Genomic DNA, 22391 nt, shown 5'->3' with positions numbered 1-22391 from the left:
TATGATTGCATATTAAATAAATCAACGCAGTATGTAAACTTCTGTCATTACTAAATATAATTTGTAAAATAATTGCCCTTGCTAAGTGTAATATCTTATGGTGCAAAAGAAATAGGGGCTTATGGGTGTGTGTGGGGAAAAAAATGTTTTTTGGTATTTTTTTGGCGGACTTTTAAAGATATTTTGAGCCCTGCACTATTGATCAGTAATTACAAACTCACAGTTTTTAGGTCTATAGGGGGCACTTATACAAGAAATGTTGATACACACGGCTCTGTGTGATGTTAAAGGGGCAGTAACCAATAATTTCTAACTGCAAGGCACATAAGTAGCTGTAAGTAGCAATTTGCTACAGCAAATTAATATTTACCTGCCAAGCATGTTAATTAAAGTGAATGTCAATTTTATCTTCATGTAAGCCTGCTAAGCGTTCATCTATGGTATACAATTAAAATCATTATGTTTTTTTTTTAAATCCGAATTACGATGTTATCATAAAATTATAAATAAATTAATTCTAACCGTTTATTTCCAAGCTCCTCCCAGAGCCGACTTCCTTCTTCTATATGGTCTGACGTATTACAGCGGTCCCACCACGCTCTATACATATGTGTCAAGCGCACCCTGAGAGAGAGAGAGTGGTCCTGCGCATGCGCAACAGCAGATCTCAATGCCACTTACTTTCAGCGATCGAAGGAGCAGTTCATATATTTTCATTAGCAGCGGCATTGAGCATGCGCGAATCGTGGACGCGCATCTAGGTTCATATCCGTATGAATAGGGATTAGCGCATGCGCACAATACTAACGTGACGTAGGAGGAAAGGGGATGAATCCCACGGGGTATGAAATGTGATTAGACAGAATAATCTGAGAAATCTGTCACTCAAAACTGATCTATAGCTGGCGGAGATGCAGCGTGAATAGAGATAGACTTCAAAGTTCAAATTTGTGAGTACTATTCTGTTTTATAAAGGAATGATGAATGAAAGTCTAGTTATTTTTAGAATATGTTTCATGTGGCGTGACCGATTGCAGTTAACTTTACATTCACTTTAAGCATGTTCCTGGAAGTTGGCTTCCAGGTTCAAGTACATTAACCTAACATGCTTCAGAAAAAAAAACAAATCAGCTCTCCCAGCAGCATAGGAGAGCTGATTTAAAAAAAACATGAAATTTAAATAAATGTGAGTGTATAGATTCTTGGATAGTCCTGGGTTAAAATGATCAGTGATTCACTGGAGACTCCTGGTCCACAAATCAGCTTATCTGGAAGGGTATGTGTACTGTTGCGCTACAGATTAGCCCCCAGTACCCTGTTAGGAAGGTTGAGTACCCTGGAGCAATTTATTGATGTTGAAAAGGAAGGAAGAATTAAAAAAAAAAAGTGTATAGGACTGGTGTTTCATCCCTCTTCTCCCATGATGCAGGGATAGGTGATCAGATGCAGAGATGCGATAGGACAACAGTAGGGCTGCAACTAACGATTATTTTCATAATTATTTAATCGACTAATTCGGATAAAAAAGTCTTTTTTTCTCTCTCCTATATTTCAAAATGAATTGCCAAACCAAGTAAGTCGATTATGAGATTTGTTGACAACTATTTTCATAATCGATTTATTATCGATTATACTGATTAGTTTGTTGCAGCTCTAGATAACGGTCTCATACCCTCTGTTTTGCAGTTCATTTTTTTTTTTTAAAGAACATCTAATGTTGACTATCTAATATTATTCACGGGGTTAAACACACAGTAGAAGTCTTGTTTAGGATCTGTGAAGCACTATGGTCCCCAGCAAAACCCACTGCTGATCCAGTCATCGGCGCTAATTGCACATCTGTCGTGTGACTTGCACTGCTGATTGGATCAGCGGCGGGTTTAGCTCAGGACCAGCAGTCCTGAACGGCACTTCTACTATGTGTTTACCCCCTCTAGGAGTTAAACACACAATAGTGTAGAGTTGGCAGTTTTAAATTAATTAGAGCATGCCATTTTTTTTACAATTAATCTTTAGTTTATTTAGTAAGCTATGTATATAACCCATCCACCCTCCCCATCTGTAAACATAATTGACCCCCTAGATACTTACTCCTTCCCAATAGGGTCATTGGTGGGCTTGTCTGGCATCTAGTAGGCACAACAGAATGTGAGCAGCCCACTTTCTTACATGAAGGTTGCAAGACTGCTCGATGACAGGCAGTGCTGAGTTTCTATCTGCATGGGTTCTCCTGCAGGTGAGCTTGATCTGTGGGAAGGACTTGAGTAGTCCCAGAAGATCACCAGTGACAAACCTGGGACTGCCCAAATCCACTGTGCCACATAATAGGCTCACATGCCATGTCCCATCACTAGACTGCAGGTTAGCCCCCCAGGGACCCTGCTAGGAAGGTTTAAGTGCCTGGGGAGGGGGTAATTATTTTTATAGAGGGGTAGGAAGGAATAGTTATATGCATATATAGATTCATTTTTAATCTGGAAAAGTTTATATAAAAATAATAAAAAACTGATGATATGGGACTGTATTCTCATTCCTCCACTACCACCTCCATCCACTAAGCTGACCGTTCCTCCCATGTGGCAGATAGAGGGGATCAGGTCAAACATTAATGCGCTTGTCATCCCTAAAACACTCTTCCCTTTTGCTGACTATCTATCTATCTATCTATCTATCTATCTATCTATATCTATCTATCTTGTTTTGGGCTGTATCTGAAAAGTTATTAGCAGTGTGTGGCTACATGTAAGGTGGGAATTATTTGGAGGCTTAGAAAACCTACTAAGAGACAGAGGCCACAAGGGAGTTAAAAATTGTAATAATTTAATTAACAGTAGCTGTGTATGATGCCTTCCCTAGGAGGAAAAATGACTTTGGTAGCTGCAGTTCCAGCTAACCTTGATGCATGACTTCAGCTGAGAATGTTATCAATGAGAGAGGCCAGATATATAGTTATTGATGGAATGAGTCAATCAAGTGTATTGTCAACAATAAAAAGCAGAGTGCACCAATGTTATTGGTCTTTGGACTAATTTTGAAATCATATAGCTTCTCTGCAGAATATGGCCTTGATGACTACTGTCTTAATCTCTGACATGAAACCCATTTTTTAATTTTTTTTATTTCATGATTCAGATAGAGCATGACATTTTAAACAAATGTCCACTTCTATTATCTAATTTGTTTAGTTTTCTTGGTATCTTGTTGAAAAGCATACCTAGGTATGCTCAAACAGCAATGCACTACTGGGAGCTAGCTGCTGATTGGTCTCTGCACATATATGCAATGCACTACTGGGAGCTAGCTGAGCTAGTTCTTGTCATTGGCTACCTGATGTGTTCAACTAGCTCAACAAAGGATACCAATAAAATTAAGCCAATTTGATAATAGAACTAAATTGGACATTGTTTAAAATTGCATGCTCTATTTGAAACATGAAAGAAAATATCTAGGGTTACATGTCCCTTTAAGCTTTTGTCATGCATACTTGTTAATCCTAAGTAGAATTGAGTTAGAAATGGATAGAAGTTTGAAAATTGAAATGCGCATGGGTGCATTTAAATTTTTTAATAGAAACAGTTTAGCAATATCAGGGCATATGAATAGACCGGTCCGGTCGCCAATGGCGAGTAAAAATTCTTGCGGGCAAGTAAAATTTTTAAGTTATCAGCCCGAACGGCGACCTGACATTTTAAGTGGGATATAAGAAGCAATAAAAAAAATGTCAAATTGCATTCCACATATGCGCACACACAGGAATGGAGGGAAGAAATGGGAGGTTCTTTCTGTTAAATGCTTTCAAAGACCTCCCCTTATATCCATGGCTCTTGGTCTCTTCCATGTCAGTTGCTACTTCCCACCCCTAAGGTTGTCTGCGCGGGAAGACATCCTGCTAGAGCAGTGAGTATTTCTTCTCTGTGTGTGTATGAACAAAGTATGGGTTAAAGTGACAATATAGTTATGGTAGGCAGCTTGCTAATGTACATTATGCTGAAGTACTCCAGGGTCCTTTGCAGTACTTCAGCACAATGTACACGAGCAAGCTGCCTACCATAACAATATAGAGCAGTGCACTATTTTCCTGGACGCTATTGATGCTCCAAAAACTGACTTTACTAATTTGTAGAGAACATACCATCTCCATTCACCCAGTCAAATCTGCTAGTGCGGCACTGACAGTCGCGCTAGTAGTTGAAAGGCAGCCGGGCAGAAAGGGGGAAAAAAGTATTTTTAACATGCTCGTTATGTCACTGTCCAGCTACATGCAGTACCACTCAAAGCGCTATAGGTTGAAGGGGGCAGAATTAAATATACTTAGTCAACCCCACATATGATGAAGTAAATAAAAAAAAAGAAGCTCAGTTATATATTTTTTTTTCCCTTAGGGGAAAATAAGTCAAGACTGTACATACAGTTTTTCAAAGATAATATCCCTGTTTTTTTCTACCTGGTGATAGAAAATATTTTCCTAAAGTTAAAGCCTTTTTATTAATGTTCAAGTCCCAAATAGTAAGCAGCTTGCAAAACATTCAAATTGGGACCTCAGTCTGCAATGCATGTGAGATTACAATAACACTATTTATATTGCCTTTTTACATAAGATATATACACACTACATACAGATATGCACGGGCGACTAAAGTTTCTTGCGGGCTGGTAAGTTTTGTGATTTACTCGCCCGATGGGCGAGGGAAGTTTTTTGGTATTCATAGGCCCTGAATATACTTCCATTAGCAAAGTTTCTTAGCAGCATACACACATATGCTATGTGGGCCAATGCACCTGTATCCAAACATCACACCTTGTCAGAGAGTCAGCAGTGGCTTGTATGGCACATGAATAGTCGCACTGACACTGCATTCTGCTTTTGTACCTCTTGATTTAAATACTCTATGACCCCCTTGTGGTGAGTTTTAACCTTGCTGGCTGCTTGGACTAATGCTAGACAAATCCCTTTTGGCCAAGTAGTTGAGTCAAGATTCAGATATTCTGCAAGTTCTCTGAGTTTGAATACTATGCACTGGTCCTTGTAGCATATGTGCGTATGCATCGGAAAAACAGCCATAACTTTTACTAGAAGCGTTTTTTTTTGCTAATGGAGGTATATTGCAAATATGTTCTGTTTAAAATTGAAGTGCACCCTTGCACATTTCAATTTTTACCTTTCTATCCCTTTAAAGGGACATTAAAATCAGAATTAAAGGGACAATTTTTTTATTTCATGATTCTGATAGAGAATTCAATTTTAACTTTGCAATTTACTTTTATTATATAATTTGCTGCATTCTTTAGGCATACTTTTTGAAGAAATAGCAATGCACATGGTTGAGACAATCACACAAGGCATCTATGTGCAGCCACCAGTCAGCAACTACTAAGCCTATTTAGATATGCTTTTCAACAAATGATATAGAGAGAATAAAGCAAATTACATTATAAAAGTAAACTGGAAAGTTATTTAAAATTGTATGCGGTTTTCAATCATGAAAGAAAACATTTGTGTTTCATGTCCCTTTAAACTTTTATCAATACAATAAAAAAAAATCAAACAAAAATACATTTTACTTCTGTTACCAAATGTGTACTTAGTTTCCTTTGATCCTTTGAATATTTTGTTGCAGAGTATACCTAAGTAGGCTATGGAGCGTGCATGTGTTGTGAATACTCAGTGACAGTTGTGTCTGACATTTGTACACTTTTGAGCCTACATAGGTATGCATTTGAACAAAGGATACCGAGAGAATGAAGTACATTTGATAATAGAAGTCAATTGTCAAAATTAGCAAAAGTCAAGTTTTTTCCCATTGCTCAGTCCCTGTAATGAAAGTTGTTTTTTTTTTTTTTACCTTCGTGTCCCTTTAATCAAGGTGTGAGTGCCTTGTGTGTTTGCTGCATGACACATTGAATATCAGGATGTGGGACCATACTCCCTAAGTAAACCCCAGTGAAGCTAAAAAACTAAGGGATTGCAGGGAGAGGTCAGGCCCCTGCTAGTAACTTTATCACCAAACAAATTGCAAGGTGATGTGCATTTTTTTTTTTTTTTACCAAAGATAAAAGTAGGCAACCAGAGCATGTGTCAGGCTATAAATGAGCAGCAGATATGCAGCATTTTTCAGTTGTGAAAAAAAACACTGCAGTTTAAATGTTAGGGAAAAAAGTTTCTCGCCAGTAGAAACTCTTGTCCAGTGAATATTAGGCAAAAGGCCCGATTACTTATTAGTCCTGGAACTATTGGATTGGCGGGAAATGTTTGCCCTGATTATGATGCTATAGTCACCATTATAACTATATCATCTCAGCTCTATAATAAGGAGTGACTAGAGGCCCCAGTATGCTATTGAAGAGGTCAGATATGCAGAGTTTAACTATAAGCATCAGGTTATGACATTATTAGACATAAAATGATATGCAACCATATGGCTTTACAATTTAGTGCCCTATGTTTTTTTTTTTGATTGTTTGATTTTGTATGATTTTTTCTTGTATGTTTTGAAATAATTTGGTAGTCATTTTTTTTTGTAGAATTTCAAAATGATTATAGATTATTGATGATAAAATGAAAAAAAAAAAAAAAATAATGGCCAAAATAGTCAACGGTGTTAGTGTGCAATAATTAAAATCTCTAGGACAGAGCTTAACATCTTCACATAATAGCTAAAAGCCAGATAATGCTGCACACTTTAGGAGCTATTTTTGTGTGTTTATTCACCCAACCTGACCACTCCATCCAAAACCTCAAAGTCAAGATTCTCAGAGGCAACTTCAAAAACACCATGGAAAGAAAAACCTTTGAAATGAAAATAATAATGCACTTAAACTTGCTTAATTCTGGACTAAATGTGGACTCTGGTTTCTTAACACATTTAAAAAAAAATTGTAATGTACTTTCATATACTGTAGTCAATTAAATTGTATATTCCACACTCTCTATGCATAGGTACACAGGTAAGCCTATGTCCACACTTTTGTCATTATTATTATTCCCTTTTTTTCTTTCTTTCCTTTCTCCTTTTTTACTATCTTATATTCCCCATGTATACATAATTTCACATCTTTATACATATAGATTCCATGTTGATATATAACTTTATGTCAGCATTTGCTCTATGTAAAACCATATATTTCCCCTGTCTGTTCTCCTACACTGGACACTGTCTGCCTCTGTCACCTAAACCCCCCTCATGATTTGTAAGACACCCCCTCCTCTCCCTGCACTCAGACCTGTGTTTTCAGATATAATCTGTAAATTCTATTGAATTGGTCAGTACGGCTTCAGACTTTAGAAAGGAAGGCATTCTTCCGAAAGCTTGTCAACTTATAAATGTATAGTTAGTCCAATAAAAATGTATCATTGCTCAGTGCAATACTTTTGTTATTTTGATATCTAAATCTCTGGACTAACACGGCTACTCTAATCAACGTGTGTGTGTATATATATATATGTTGTTCTGGGATCCAAGCACTCACTGTATTAGCAGATTGCCTAGGTGCTCTCTATGGTAGATAGGTAGAAACTTCAAGGAAAGATGAGGCTCGCACAGGGCTTAATAAGTATTAGCTGAGCATATCGCACACTCTTTGATTTAGAAACAGTCTTGACAAAGGTCCCTGCGAGGACGGAAACATTGACTGATCCACATTGATGTTACTTGAATAAAGCTAATACTTATTAAGCCCTGTGCGATATATATATATATAGTTACCTCATGCTCAGCAACCTGCACAGCCTCCATTGAAAAAGGCTCCAGTGGGAGCCAAAACGTTTGGACCAGGCTATCTGTTTATATATTAAAAGCTGTTTGGTTACAAATGACCTTTTTGAATTGCCTGCTTTGGGAACCTTGAGACGCAGTTTGCTGAGCGTGAGGTTTCTTGAGATTGACTGTACACTTTATATAGCAGAGCACCTGGGTGTTCATTTGATGGTGTGTGTGCTGTTTCTCTCCATGCCTAAAAAAATAAATAAATATATAGTTAAAGGGACACTAAACCCAACATTTTTTTCTTTAATGATTCAGATAGAGCATGCAATTTTAAGCAACTTTCTAATTTACTCCTATTATCAATTTTTCTTCGTTATCTTGTTGTCTTTATTTAAAAAGCAGGAAAGTTAATCTTAGGAACCGGCCCATTTTAGGTTCAGCACCTTGGATAGCGCTTGCTTATTGGTATATACATTTAGCCACCAGTAAGCAAGGGTAACCCAGTTTCTGAACCAAAAATGGGCCGGCTCCTAAGCTTTATATTTCTGCTTTTTAAATAAAGATAGCAGGAGAACCAATAAAAATTGGTAGTAGGAGTAAATTAGAAAGTTGCTTAAAATAACATGCTCTATCTTAATCATTAAAGAAAAAAAAATGGGTTTAGTGTCCCTTTAAAAGGTAATGTGCATAAAGTATTCTTTCTAAAATAGTATGAGTGTAGGGTAAAAATCTAGAATCATTGCTACCTTTATTAAGGGGAAATAAAACCCCAATTTTTCTTTCATGATTCAGATGGAGCATGCAATTTTAAACAACTTTCTAATTTACTTTTATGACATTTTCTTTGTTCTCTTGGTATCTTTGTTTGAAAATCAGGAATGAGCTGTAGATGGTAGCAGTTTTGCAAGAAGGTTATCTATTTGCAAAAGCACTAGATGGCAGCACTATTTCCTGCCACGTAGTGCACCAGACACCTACCTAGGTATCTCTTAAGCAAAGATTACTATGGAAATAAAGCAATTTTTATAACAGAAGTAGATTAGATACATTTTTTAAATTGTATGCTCTGTCTGAATTACAAAAGACATTTTTTTGGGTTTCATATACGTCTTAAGGTTAGTTTTAGAAGGAGTTGTTTGTGATCCTGGTCTGCCAGGTTGAAGGGAGGTGTTTTTTCTCTAATGGTGCTGATGAATATAACAGGGATATATTATAGGGTTAAATACACAGGTAAACTTGCTCTAGCGATCTGTAAGCAATGACAGATAAGCCAGTTAGGAGTGGTAGTCACACAACCTGCCAGTTGTGCTCTGTTTGCTGTGTAATCCCATAGTTTGCTAAGGTCAATAATAAAGAATAACAGCCTCTTTTCAATTAGAACCTATGAATTTGGCATTAGAATGCGCCTGTAATCTTTATTAGAGCTCATTTGCTGTTATTCTGTGAATTAGTTAAAAAGATAGCTAATCCCTTTATTACCATTCCCCAGTTTTGCATAACTAACACTGTTATATTAATATACTTTTTACCTTTGTGATTACCTTGTATCTGAACCTCTGCAGACTGCCGCCTTATGTCAGTGCTTTTGACAGACTTGCATTTGTCTCCACGAGAGTGAGCAAACTTTTAGCTATATGGCACACATGAACTAGCACTGTCTAGCTGTGAAAAAAATGCACTAAGATAAGAGGCGGCCTTTAAGAGCTTAGAAATTATCATATGAGCCTACCTAGGTTTAGCTTGTAAAAAGGTATACAGAAAGAACTAAGCAAATTTGATGATAAAGTAAAATGGAGCATTGTTTTAAATTGCATGCCCTATCTGAATCATGAAAGTTTAATTTTGACTAGACTGTCCCTTTAAATTTTGCTTTTTAGCCTCTTTATGGAGTGTGGAACAAAACACAATATTTATACAAAAGAAAGAGGTATGTAATCGCAATTTAAAATAATTGACTAAAATATTACTTACTAAATATCAATTTGATTATGTTTAAAATTGAATATGTGTTCACGCATGCATAAGTGCCCCCTCTGAAGAAACATGTGTGTGAAACACGCGTTAGGGGTATTTTGCACGAGTTTTATGTTTGTGTGTGCCTGAACTATAATCCAGTGGGAAAGTTATGTATGGGGAAAATCTAGATAATGTTAAACATAATATAGCTCCCGTATTGTAGTTTAGCCCATAGTTGAGTTTGGTATGTATGGGGCTTATGAATGAATATTTTCATCAAAATTCTATAGTTTATTCCCATCCACTTAATATTATATAATCATTTTCAGGCACCCTGCACATAGGAATAATAGTCACAGATAGGTACTGGGTTAATATTAATACTAGTCACAATTTGTTTGCAATTTTTGTTTAAGCAATTTAATAATGCTTCTAGGTTTGCACCGATACCATTTTTTTAAGACTGAGTACAAGTACCGATACTTTTTTTCAAATAGTCGCCGATACTATTTACCAATACTTTTTTTTTTAATGTCATGTGACAGTTTCTCAAGCACAATACAGACTAATGATTTAAGATAGTCTCTTTATAATTATAAACAGGGCTCGACAAACCCAGGAGCCTGGGAGCCAACTTTTTGGGTTATTCTCCATAGATCTATTTACAAATACCACTGTCTGGCTCCTAAAAGTGTACCTGGCTCCTAAATATTCTTACTGGCTCCTATATTGTAAACAGATTTGTCGACCCATGATTATAAAGAACTGTAACTCAAAAGACATTATGAAATAATGAAACATTTTTATTTGCTTTTTGTCACAAAGTTGTAAAAACTTGAAGAAATTTCACAGAACATGTTTATAAATAAAAATATTACAATAAAATATATTATTTTTAACAACAATACATAACACATGTAAAATCACAACCAACCAAAAGTGCAATACAGTAAAAAAATATAACAGTGCACTGTTTAATCATGGGGAACAACACTATGGGATAGATTACATTGACTGGTAAGGTTTACCAATGCTCTCATTACATGTCTAACTCCATTAAAGTCTATGGAGTTGGAAATGTGAACAGAGCATTGGTAAAGCTTACCAATCAAATGCAATCTAAATTTAGTCCTATAATTGTAGGACGAGTGTTCATAGGAATTAACTTAATATGAACACTCTTTCTGTAATTATATAAGCTAAGGATGTTTCTCACAGTACAGTATGTTTTGAGCATATATGTGCAAGATGAGAACAATCTAGCAATTATAAAACATTTTTCAAAAGTTAGTGGCACAGAAGCATCTCTGTTATAAGTCTGTTTCTTTTATCAGTAGGGATGTTTGACGCTAAGCTGAACAGTCTTTCACTTTATACACTACTGCATGTGGCAGAAATATGTTTTTGGGCCATCAAATCTCAGTTTATTAACTGCCCAGTACTTCAGGGGTTTGTCTGAATGAGGTTCAGTGATCTCTCCCAGGTAGGCTTCCAGCTTTATAGTAGCAGCTTTTGGAGCACTGCTCTCAGACGTACAATAATACAAATAACAGTAATTTCTCTTAAGTGTATCCAGTCCACGGATCATCCATTACTTGTGGGATATTCTCCTTCCCAACAGGAAGTTGCAAGAGTATCACCCACAGCAGAGCTGCTATATAGCTCCTCCCCTCACTGTCATATCCAGTAATTCTCTTGCAACCCTCAACATAGATGGAGGTCGTGAGAGGACTGTGGTGTTTTATACTTAGTTTATTTCTTCAATCAAAAGTTTGTTATTTTTAAATGGTACCAGAGTGTACTGTTTATATCAGGCAGTATTTAGAAGAAGAATCTGCCTGCGTTTCCTATGATCTTAGCAGAAGTAACTAAGATCCATTTGCTGTTCTCACATATTCTGAGGAGTGAGGTACTTCAGAGGGGGAATGGCGTGCAGGTTTTCCTGCAAAAAAGGTATGTGCAGTTAAAATATTTTTCTAGGGATGGAATTTGCTAGAAAATGCTGCTGATACCGAAGTAATATAAGTAAAGCCTTAAATGCAGTGATAGCGACTGGTATCAGGCTTATTAATAGAGATACATACTCTTATAAAAATGTATTTTAAAACGTTTGCTGGCATGTTTAGTCGTTTTTAACATATGTTTGGTGATAAAACTTATTGGGGCCTAGTTTTTTCCACATGGCTGGCTTGAATTCTGCCTAGAAACAGTTCCATGAGGCTTCCCACTGTTGTAATATGAGTGGGAGGGGCCTATTTTGGCGTTTTTTTGCACAGCACAAAATACAGACACAGACATCCAGCTTCTTCCTTCATGATCCAGGACTTCTCTGGAGGGCTCAAAAGGCTTCAAAAGTTGTATTGAGGGAGGTAAAAAGCCATAGTAGAGCTGTGGCAGTTGTTATGACTGTTTAAAAACGTTTTTTGTCAATTGTTATTCCGTCTTTGGTATTAAGGGGTTAATCATCCATTTGCAAGTGGGTGCAATGCTCTGCTAACTTATTACATACACTGTGAAAATTTCGTTAGTGTAACTGCTTTTTTTCACTGTTATTTCAAATTTGGGCAAATTTTGTGTTTCTTAAAGGCGCAGTAGCGTTTCTTATATTGCTTGTAAACTTGTTTTAAAGTGTTTTCCAAGCTTGCTAGTTTCATTGCTAGTCTGTTTAAACATGTCTGACACAGATGAATCTACTTGTTCATTATGTTTGAAAGCCATGGTGGAGCCCCATAGGAGATTGTGTACTAAATGTATTGATTTCACTTTAAATAATAAAGATCAGTCTTTATCTATAAAAGAATTATCACCAGAGGATTCTGTCGAGGGGGAAGTTATGCCGACTAACTCTCCCCATGTGTCAGAACCTTCGCCTCCCGCTCAGGGGACGCACGCTAGTATGGCGCCAAGTACATCAGGGACGCCCATAGCGATTACCTTGCAGGACATGGCTGCAATCATGAATAATACCCTGTCAGAGGTATTATCTAGATTGCCTGATTTCAGAGGCAAGCGCGATAGCTCTGGGATTAGGAGAGATGCAGAGCGCGCAGGTGCTGTAAGAGCCATGTCTGATACTGCGTCAAAGTATGCAGAACATGAGGACGGTGAGCTTCATTCTGTGGGTGACGTCTCTGACTCGGGGAAACCTGATTCAGAGATTTCTAATTTTAAATTTAAGCTTGAGAACCTCCGGGTATTGCTTGGGGAGGTATTAGCTGCTCTGAATGACTGTAACACAGTTGCAATTCCAGAGAAATTGTGTAGGCTGGATAGATACTATGCAGTGCCGGTGTGTACTGATGTTTTCCCTATACCTAAAAGGCTTACAGAAATTATTAGCAAGGAGTGGGATAGACCCGGTGTGCCCTTTTCCCCACCTCCTATATTTAGAAAAATGTTCCCAATAGACGCCACTACACGGGACTTATGGCAGACGGTCCCTAAGGTGGAGGAGCGGTTTCTACTTTAGCAAAGCGTACCACTATCCCGGTTGAGGACAGTTGTGCTTTTTCAGATCCAATGGATAAAAAATTGGAGGGTTACCTTAAGAAAATGTTTATTCAACAAGGTTTTATTTTACAGCCCCTTGCATGCATTGCGCCTGTCACTGCTGCGGCGGCATTCTGGTTTGAGGCCCTGGAAGAGGCCATTCATACAGCTCCATTGGATGAAATTATTGACAAGCTTAGATCGCTTAAGCTAGCTAACTCATTTGTTTCTGATGCCATTGTTCATTTGACTAAACTAACGGCTAAGAATTCCGGATTCGCATCCAGGCGCGTAGGGCGCTATGGCTTAAATCCTGGTCAGCTGACGTGACTTCTAAGTCTAAATTACTTAACATTCCTTTCAAGGGGCAGACCTTATTCGGGCCTGGCTTGAAAGAAATTATTGCTGACATTACTGGAGGTAAGGGTCATACCCTTCCTCAGGACAAGGCCAAATCAAAGGCCAAACAGTCTAATTTTCGTGCCTTTCGAAATTTCAAGGCAGGAGCAGCATCAACTTCCTCCGCTTCAAAACAAGAGGGAACTGTTGCTCATTCCAGACAGGCCTGGAAACCTAACCAGTCCTGGAACAAGGGCAAGCAGACCAGAAAGCCTGCTGCTGCCCCCAAGACAGCATGAAGGAACGGCCCCCTATCCGGAAACGGATCTAGTGGGGGGCAGACTTTCTCTCTCTTCGCCCAGGCGTGGGCAAGAGATGTTCAGGATCCCTGGGCGTTGGAGATCATATCTCAGGGATATCTTCTGGACTTCAAAGCTTCTCCTCAACAAGGGAGATTTCATCTTTCAAGTTTATCAGAAAACCTGATAAAGAAAGAGGCATTCCTAAGCTGTGTGCAGAACCTCCTAGTAATGGGAGTGATCTATCCAGTTCCGCGGACGGAACAAGGACAGGGCTTTTATTCAAATCTGTTTGTGGTTCCCAAGAAAGAGGGAACCTTCAGACCAATCTTGGATCTAAAGATCTTAAACAAATTCCTCAGAGTTCCATCATTCAAAATGGAAACTATTCGGACCATCCTACCCATGATCCAAGAGGGTCTGTACATGACCACAGTGGACTTAAAGGATGCTTACCTTCACATACCGATTCACAAAGATCATCATCGGTTCCTAAGGTTTGCCTTTCTAGACAGGCATTACCAATTTGTAGCTCTTCCCTTCGGGTTAGCTACTGCCCCGAGAATTTTTACAAAGGTTCTGGGCTCACTTCTGGCGGTTCTAAGACCGCGAGGCATAGCGGTGGCTCCGTATCTAGACGACATCCTGATACAGGCGTCAAGCTTTCAAATTGCCAAGTCTCATACAGAGATAGTTCTGGCATTCCTGTGGTCGCATGGGTGGAAAGTGAACGTGGAAAAGAGTTCTCTATCACCACTCACAAGAGTCTCCTTCCTGGGGACTCTTATAGATTCTGTAGAGATGAAAATTTACCTGACGGAGTCCAGGTTATCAAAACTTCTAAATGCTTGCCGTGTCCTTCATTCCATTCCACGCCCGTCAGTGGCTCAGTGCATGGAAGTAATCGGCTTAATGGTAGCGGCAATGGACATAGTGCCATTTGCGCGCCTGCATCTCAAACCGCTGCAATTATGCATGCTAGGTCAGTGGAATGGTGATTACTCAGATTTGTCCCCTCTACTAAATCTGGATCAAAAGACCAGAGATTCTCTTCTCTGGTGGCTTTCTCGGGTCCATCTGTCCAAGGGTATGACCTTTCGCAGGCCAGATTGGACGATTGTAACAACAGATGCCAGCCTTCTAGGTTGGGGCGCAGTCTGGAACTCCCTGAAGGCTCAGGGATCGTGGACTCAGGAGGAGAAACTCCTCCCAATAAATATTCTGGAGTTAAGAGCAATATTCAAGGCTCTTCTAGCTTGGCCTCAGTTAGCAACACTGAGGTTCATCAGATTTCAGTCGGACAACATCACGACTGTGGCTTACATCAACCTTCAAGGGGGAACCAGGAGTTCCCTAGCGATGTTAGAAGTCTCAAAGATAATTCGCTGGGCAGAGTCTCACTCTTGCCACCTGTCAGCGATCCACATCCCAGGCGTAGAGAACTGGGAAGCGGATTTTCTAAGTCGTCAGACTTTTCATCCGGGGGAGTGGGAACTCCATCCGGAGGTGTTTGCTCAACTGGTCCTTCGTTGGGGCAAACCAAAACTGGATCTCATGGCGTCTCGCCAGAACGCCAAGCTTCCTTGTTACGGATCCAGGTCCAGGGACCCGGGATCAACGCTGATAGATGCTCTAGCAGCTCCTTGGTTCTTCAACCTGGCCTATGTGTTTCCACCGTTTTCTCTGCTCCCTCGACTGATTGCCAAAATCAAACAGGAGAGAGCATTGGTGAATCTGATAGCACCTGCGTGGCCACGCAGGACCTGGTATGCAGACCTAGTGGACATGTCATCTCTTCCACCATGGACTCTGCCTCTGAGGCAGGACCTTCTAATACAAGGTCCTTTCAATCATCCAAATCTAATTTCTCTGAGACTGACTGCATGGAGATTGAACGCTTGATTCTATCAAGGCGTGGCTTCTTCGTGTCAGTCATTGATACCTTAATACAGACTCGGAAGCCTGTCACCAGGAAAATCTACCATAAGATATGGCGTAAATACCTTTATTGGTGTGAATCCAAGAGTTACTTATGGAGTAAGGTTAGGATTCCTAGCATATTGTCCTTTCTCCAAGAGGGTTTGGACAAAGGCTTATCAGCTAGTTCTTTAAAAGGGCAGATCTCTGCTCTGTCTATTCTTTTGCACAAGTGTCTGGCAGAAGTTCCAGACGTCCAGGCATTTTGTCAGGCTTTGGTTAGGATTAAGCCTGTGTTTAAAACTGTTGCTCCTCCGTGGAGCTTAAACTTGGTTCTTAAATTTCTTCAGGGAGTTCCGTTTGAACCCCTTCATTCCATTGATATTAAACTTTTATCTTGGAAAGTTCTGTTTTTGATGGCTATTTCCTCGGCTCGAAGAGTCTCTGAGTTATCTGCCTTACATTGTGATTCTCCTTATCTGATTTTTCATTCAGACAAGGTAGTTCTGCGTACCAAACCTGGGTTTTTACCTAAGGTGGTTTCTAACAGGAATATCAATCAAGAGATTGTTGTTCCATCATTGTGTCCTAATCCTTCTTCAAAGAAGGAACGTCTTTTACATAATCTGGACGTAGTCCGTGCCTTGAAGTTCTACTTACAGGCTACTAAAGATTTTCGTTAAACATCTGCCCTGTTTGTCGTTTACTCTGGACAGAGGAGAGGTCAAAAAGCTTCGGCAACCTCTCTCTCCTTTTGGCTTCGGAGCATAATACGCTTAGCCTATGAGACTGCTGGACAGCAGCCCCCTGAAAGGATTACAGCTCATTCTACTAGAGCTGTGGCTTCCACCTGGGCCTTTAAAAATGAGGCCTCTGTTGAACAGATTTGCAAGGCTGCGACTTGGTCTTCGCTTCACACCTTTTCAAAATTTTACAAATTTGACACTTTTGCTTCTTCGGAGGCTGTTTTTGGGAGAAAGGTTCTTCAGGCAGTGGTTCCTTCCGTTTAGGTTCCTGCCTTGTCCCTCCCATCATCCGTGTACTTTAGCTTTGGTATTGGTATCCCACAAGTAATGGATGATCCGTGGACTGGATACACTTAACAAGAGAAAACATAATTTATGCTTACCTGATAAATTTATTTCTCTTGTAGTGTATCCAGTCCACGGCCCGCCCTGTCCTTTTAAGGCAGGTCTAAATTTTAATTAAACTACAGTCACCACTGCACCCTATGGTTTCTCCTTTCTCTGTTTGTTTTCGGTCGAATGACTGGATATGACAGTGAGGGGAGGAGCTATATAGCAGCTCTGCTGTGGGTGATCCTCTTGCAACTTCCTGTTGGGAAGAAGAATATCCCACAAGTAATGGATGATCCGTGGACTGGATACACTACAAGAGAAATAAATTTATCAGGTAAGCATAAATTATGTTTTTTATTGGCAGAACAGAAGAGAACAATTTTTAGATAAAGGGACACTGAACCCAAATGTTTTCTTTCGTGATTCAGATAGAGCATGACATTTTAAGCAACTTTCTAATTTACTCCTATTATCACATTTTCTTTATTCTCTTGGTATCTTTATTTGAAATGCAAGAATGTTTAGATGCCGGCCCATTTTTGGTAAACAACCTGGGTTGTCCTTGCTGATTGGTGGATAAATTCAACCACCAATAAAAAAGTGCTGTCCAGAGTACTGAACCAAGAAAAAAGCTTAGGTGCCTTATTTTTCAAATAAAAATATCAAGAAAACAAAGAAAAATTGATAATAGGAGTAAATTAGAAAGTTGCTTAAAATTGCATGCTCTATCTGAATCACGAAAGAAAACATTTGGGTTCAGTGTCCCTTTAACCCCTTAAAGTGAATGTAAATTTTGATGGTAAAAGTGCCCGGTTTTTAAAAATTAGATTAAAAACAGGGGCACTTTAATTCATTAAAATGTACATTTCACTCGTTGCGAAAAAATTCTTACCTTTTAAACTTGACAGAAGCTCCAGCTTCCTCCGGTCGTCGCAAGCCATTTATGACGTCAGAAATGATGGATCGGTCATCCCTTAATCACGGCTTCCCCCCCGGGGGAATCGGTGTCTGATTCAACGCCATGATTGGAGAAAGCCGGATCCCTCATTTTAGATCCAGGAAGAGGCTTTGCGACAGGTGGAGGAAGCTGGAGCGGCTATCAAGATAAAAAGGTAATTATTTTTTCACAACACGATTGAAATGTAAATTTTGATGAATTAAAGTGCCCCTGTTTATAATCGAATTTTTAAAAACCGGACACTTAAGCATCAAAATTTACCTTCACTTTAAGAACCAGGGCTGTTTTAACACTTTTGTGGTGTTTGTGTTTAGCTGTAATTTTCCTCTATCTCATTTACTGTTCCCATACAAATTATATGTTTTTTTCCAGGACAAGAAGGGCTTTCTTTACATACCATTATTTATATCATGTCATATAATTTACTTTTGAAAGAAATAATAAAATATGGTGAAAAATTTAATTTTTTTCTTTCTTACTTTTACTTGAAAAAATATTTTATTCATCTACAAAAGCTAATGAAAAAAACTGCTAAATAGATTCAAAATTTTGTCCTGAGTTTAAAAACACCCAGTGTTTACATTTTTTCTGCTTTTTTTGAAAGTTATAGGGCTATACGTACAAGTAGGACATTGCTGTTTCAAAATATATATTTTTAAAATTTATCAATAGTGACATTGTAACACTGTCACAAACATAATAATTGGCTGTTACTATCTGCCTCACATGCCTGGCAGATAGTAACAGCAGTATTTCGGCGGAAGCAATCTCTGATTGCTCCCGCTGCTCGTTTTAAGTCATGACGGTTCAGGACCGTCATCAGTCCTCAAGGGGTTAAGTCTCCACTCTAGCTTAAAATGAAATGGGAACGTGAAGTTTGAAAAAAAGCCACAAGATGACGTATGGGTAAGATCTGGAGGTATCGGTTTAAGTATCAGTGTATTTGCACGAGTACAAGTACTGGTGCAAGTACTTGGTATCGGTACCAATACTTGTATCAGCGCAACCCTAGGCTACATCTGATGGAGATTACTAACATAGTAGGTAAATCATTAAAACTATTCCTTTTTTGTTACTTAAAGAGATGGTAAACTATGCCGACTTAAAACTTGCGTTCCTATGCAAAATAAAAAAAAATAAGTGGACTTTCATTCATGAAAACATCAAAATCGCTAGTTATATTTAAGTATTTAGTCTTAAATAGCTGAAAGTTCAGATACTTTCCTCCTCCCGTACCACGGCTGCCATTGATTTATTCATCTCACGTGTTTTGAAATACCAATGACAGCCCAGGCCAGTCAGCGACATTGATATCAGCAAACACCTCAGAAGTTACTTATGTGCATGCTCTACACGTTGGATCGCTGACTGACAGTTAAATACAATGTATTGCATACGGAATGAAACACATGCGCATAGCGAAAGTTGAAGAATTAGATGCCAATTACAATGACTTCACGAGGGGTGGTTTAGCTCTCTCGCAGGCTAAAGAAATGACGGGGCGGAGCAAGGAGCAATAACGCTCTGTAAGTAAAATATAATTTATTATGTAAAGGAATAAGGAAAAAACATAGCGATTTAGGTTAAACATAACTGAAGATTTAGAATATATTTGCCAATTGGTGAAAATTTACCATCACTTTAAGGGTGTAATAGAATCATTAATTGTGTGAACAGATAAGATATGATTGCACAACCTTACTTAAATACATTACAAAACACCTATATTTAAATAGTTATTCTTCTCCCTTTGTCTTGTCATATTGTAATTTATATTTTGGTATTATCTTTATAGGATTATTCCAGTAGTTAAATAATGTCTACAAATGATTTACCCACACTGTGACAAACATTTGTATAATTGTTAATTAGGGCCATGGCCCATTGTGACTATATTAATAAGTATCCTTATGAAATTTAACTATCTAATTTCCTATGATGCGATTTTAGCCTGCGCTTGTGGTGTACATCTTAGCTCAATGCCAAATAAGCAGTTCTAAATTTTGAATATAGAAACTGTACTTTTATATTGTTTTTCTCTTTCTGTTGTGATAAAAGATATAGCACTTTGTGCATTTTTACACTGTGGACTTCCTTTGTCTCTTGGTTGCTTCATGTAACTTAGTTAATCTAAGTAATTTATTAGTTGTCCACAGTGTATCTCTGGTTATAGTTAACCACAGCTATAACTTTTAATTTAAAGGGACCCATAACACCTCTTCTTTTGACTAAATAAGCATTATTGTCAGCACACAGTGTAATGCCTAAGACATTGATAATATTGTCATTTGAATTACTCCTCAATGCGCTTATTTATATCCTTTAGAAATACAGAAATAAACCACCACCTACATAACCCAGTGTGCAGTGCCATATTGTAACGCACGTTCTCCTCTATGTGATGCGCGCTCCAGAGTAATCTATAAAGCATGCATGGTTTCACAACCGCATCTATGAAGCGTGTTCTCTCACTTGCCAAGAACGAGCTTCATAGTGAAAGGAATTTGAGCTATGTCAGATCAGCGGATCTTTAAAACACGCGGTAGTGCACGCATGTGCTTTTATTTTCTACTGTAACTTACATTTTTTGTTATTAAAAAAAACTATTTTAGATACTTAGGGGAAATAAGTTTTTTATTTGGAGCTGCCGCTATCAGACCATTTAAACTAGAGAGGCTCCCTTTTGAGCCGGCTCCCGGTTGCTCAAATGCTGTAGTTATTGACAGCAAAGTGTTTCTGATATTGCTGGAGAGTGCAATGTTTGCATGCGTGCACGCTCACAGCAATATCAAGTATAGTGACCAGCCCGTTCCCAACGTCTGGACGGATGGTCCACGGAATGGGGAAATACAGCAGTTTAAACTAAATTATTAGAAGGTAGGCTAATATATGCTAAAATATAACAATACGGTTTGGATTCATTCAATAAACTCTACATTATAATTGTTAAACGTTAATTTATTGTCAAGTATTTAAGGTCCCTTTAACTTGTTCACTCCCTATATATTTATTTCATAATACGTGTCATGTCACAGTATCAGAATCTCTACATATATGATCAGAGAATGCAGTAATATGTTTATTTTATTATTGCACCATTGGGAATGCGGAAGTAAGGAGCCGCTCGTTCCCTTCAGATATTTTCATAGCCGGATTGGTTCCTGTAAATATCCCCACTCTAAGATCTGGATTTGTACAAAGTGGGGATCTGTTACAGGAATTAATCAGACTATGAAAATATCTGAAAGCAACGAGCGTCTCCTTCTGCATTCGGATCCTCACAAAGGATCCGAATGCACACATCTAATGTTTAATCCTAGCAAAGGGGTTAAACATATATTTAAAGTCATTCCCAGTGCATCAATGCACTGCTGGTACCTAGCTGAACAGATCTGGTGAGCCAAGAACAAGAGGCATATGAGTGTGTAGCCATCAATCGCAAGTTAGCTCTCAGCGGTGCATTGCAGCTCCTGAGCCTACCTGGTATGAACACTGGATACCAAGAGAGCAAATTAAATTTGATAATAGAAGTAAACTGCAAAGTCTCTTAAAATTGCATGCTCTATTTGAAATAGGAAAGATTGACTTCCATATCCCTTTAAATGTCACCAATCTTTATTTCCTACTGTGTATGTGTGTAGAAATTTAAAATCAACATATATTTTTCTAAAACTAATAACAGTATGATCAAATTACTTTTTAGTATAATGTTTAAACAATAACGCTTTGAAAATTCAGAGTAAGAATATATGAAACTGGGCAAAAGGTTAGAAAATATATGATAAATAAAAAAAAAATGGAGGGACGAATCATCCTAAATTATGGTAAAAGTACTATGTGTCATTATGGTAGAAGTACTGTGTGTCATTATGGTAGAAGTACTGTGTGTGTCATTATGGTAGAAGTACTGTGTGTCATTATGGTAGAAGTACTGTGTGTCATTATGGTAGAAGAACTGTGTGTCATTATGGTAGAAGTACTGTGTGTCATTATGGTAGAAGTACTGTGTGTCATTATGGTAGAAGTACTGTGTGTCATTATGGTAGAAGTACTGTGTGTCATTATGGTAGAAGTAGTGTGTCATTATGGTAGAAGTACTGTGTGTCATTATGGTAGAAGTACTGTGTGTCATTATGGTAGAAGTACTGTGTGTCATTATGGTAGAAGTACTGTGTGTCATTATGGTAGAAGAACTGTGTGTCATTATGGTAGAAGTACTGTGCGTCATTATGGTAGAAGTACTGTGTGTCATTATGGTAGAAGTACTGTGTGTCATTATGGTAGAAGAACTGTGTGTCATTATGGTAGAAGAACTGTGTGTCATTATGGTAGAAGAACTGTGTGTCATTATGGTAGAAGAACTGTGTGTCATTATGGTAGAAGTACTGTGCGTCATTATGGTAGAAGTACTGTGTGTCATTATGGTAGAAGTATTGTGTGTCATTATGGTAGAAGTATTGTGTGTCATTATGGTAGAAGTACTGTGTGTCATTATGGTAGAAGAACTGTTTGTCATTATGGTAGAAGAACTGTTTGTCATTATGGTAGAAGTACTGTGCGTCATTATGGTAGAAGTATTGTGTGTCATTATGGTAGAAGAACTGTGTGTCATTATGGTAGAAGTACTGTGTGTCATTATGGTAGAAGTACT

At 38.3% G+C, this 22391-nt stretch overlaps 1 protein-coding gene across 2 annotated transcripts in view; it reads left to right on the top strand.

Annotated features, from left to right (window-relative positions):
- Positions 1-22391, top strand: part of ZRANB3 (zinc finger RANBP2-type containing 3) — a 1006798-nt gene that overhangs the window by 356 nt on the left and 984051 nt on the right. Inside the window, exon 2 of one of the 2 annotated variants that reach the window (XM_053698236.1) lies at positions 9581-9630. The exons of the other annotated variant lie outside the window; for it this stretch is intronic. The gene's annotated coding sequence lies outside the window, so the exon portion shown is untranslated. The remainder of the gene's footprint in view (positions 1-9580; positions 9631-22391) is intronic. 2 annotated transcript variants of the gene reach the window in all.

Source organism: Bombina bombina, chromosome 1 (genome assembly GCF_027579735.1).
Source record: "Bombina bombina isolate aBomBom1 chromosome 1, aBomBom1.pri, whole genome shotgun sequence".
Lineage (NCBI taxonomy): Eukaryota > Metazoa > Chordata > Amphibia > Anura > Bombinatoridae > Bombina > Bombina bombina.
This window is presented reverse-complemented; position numbering and strand designations above follow the sequence as displayed.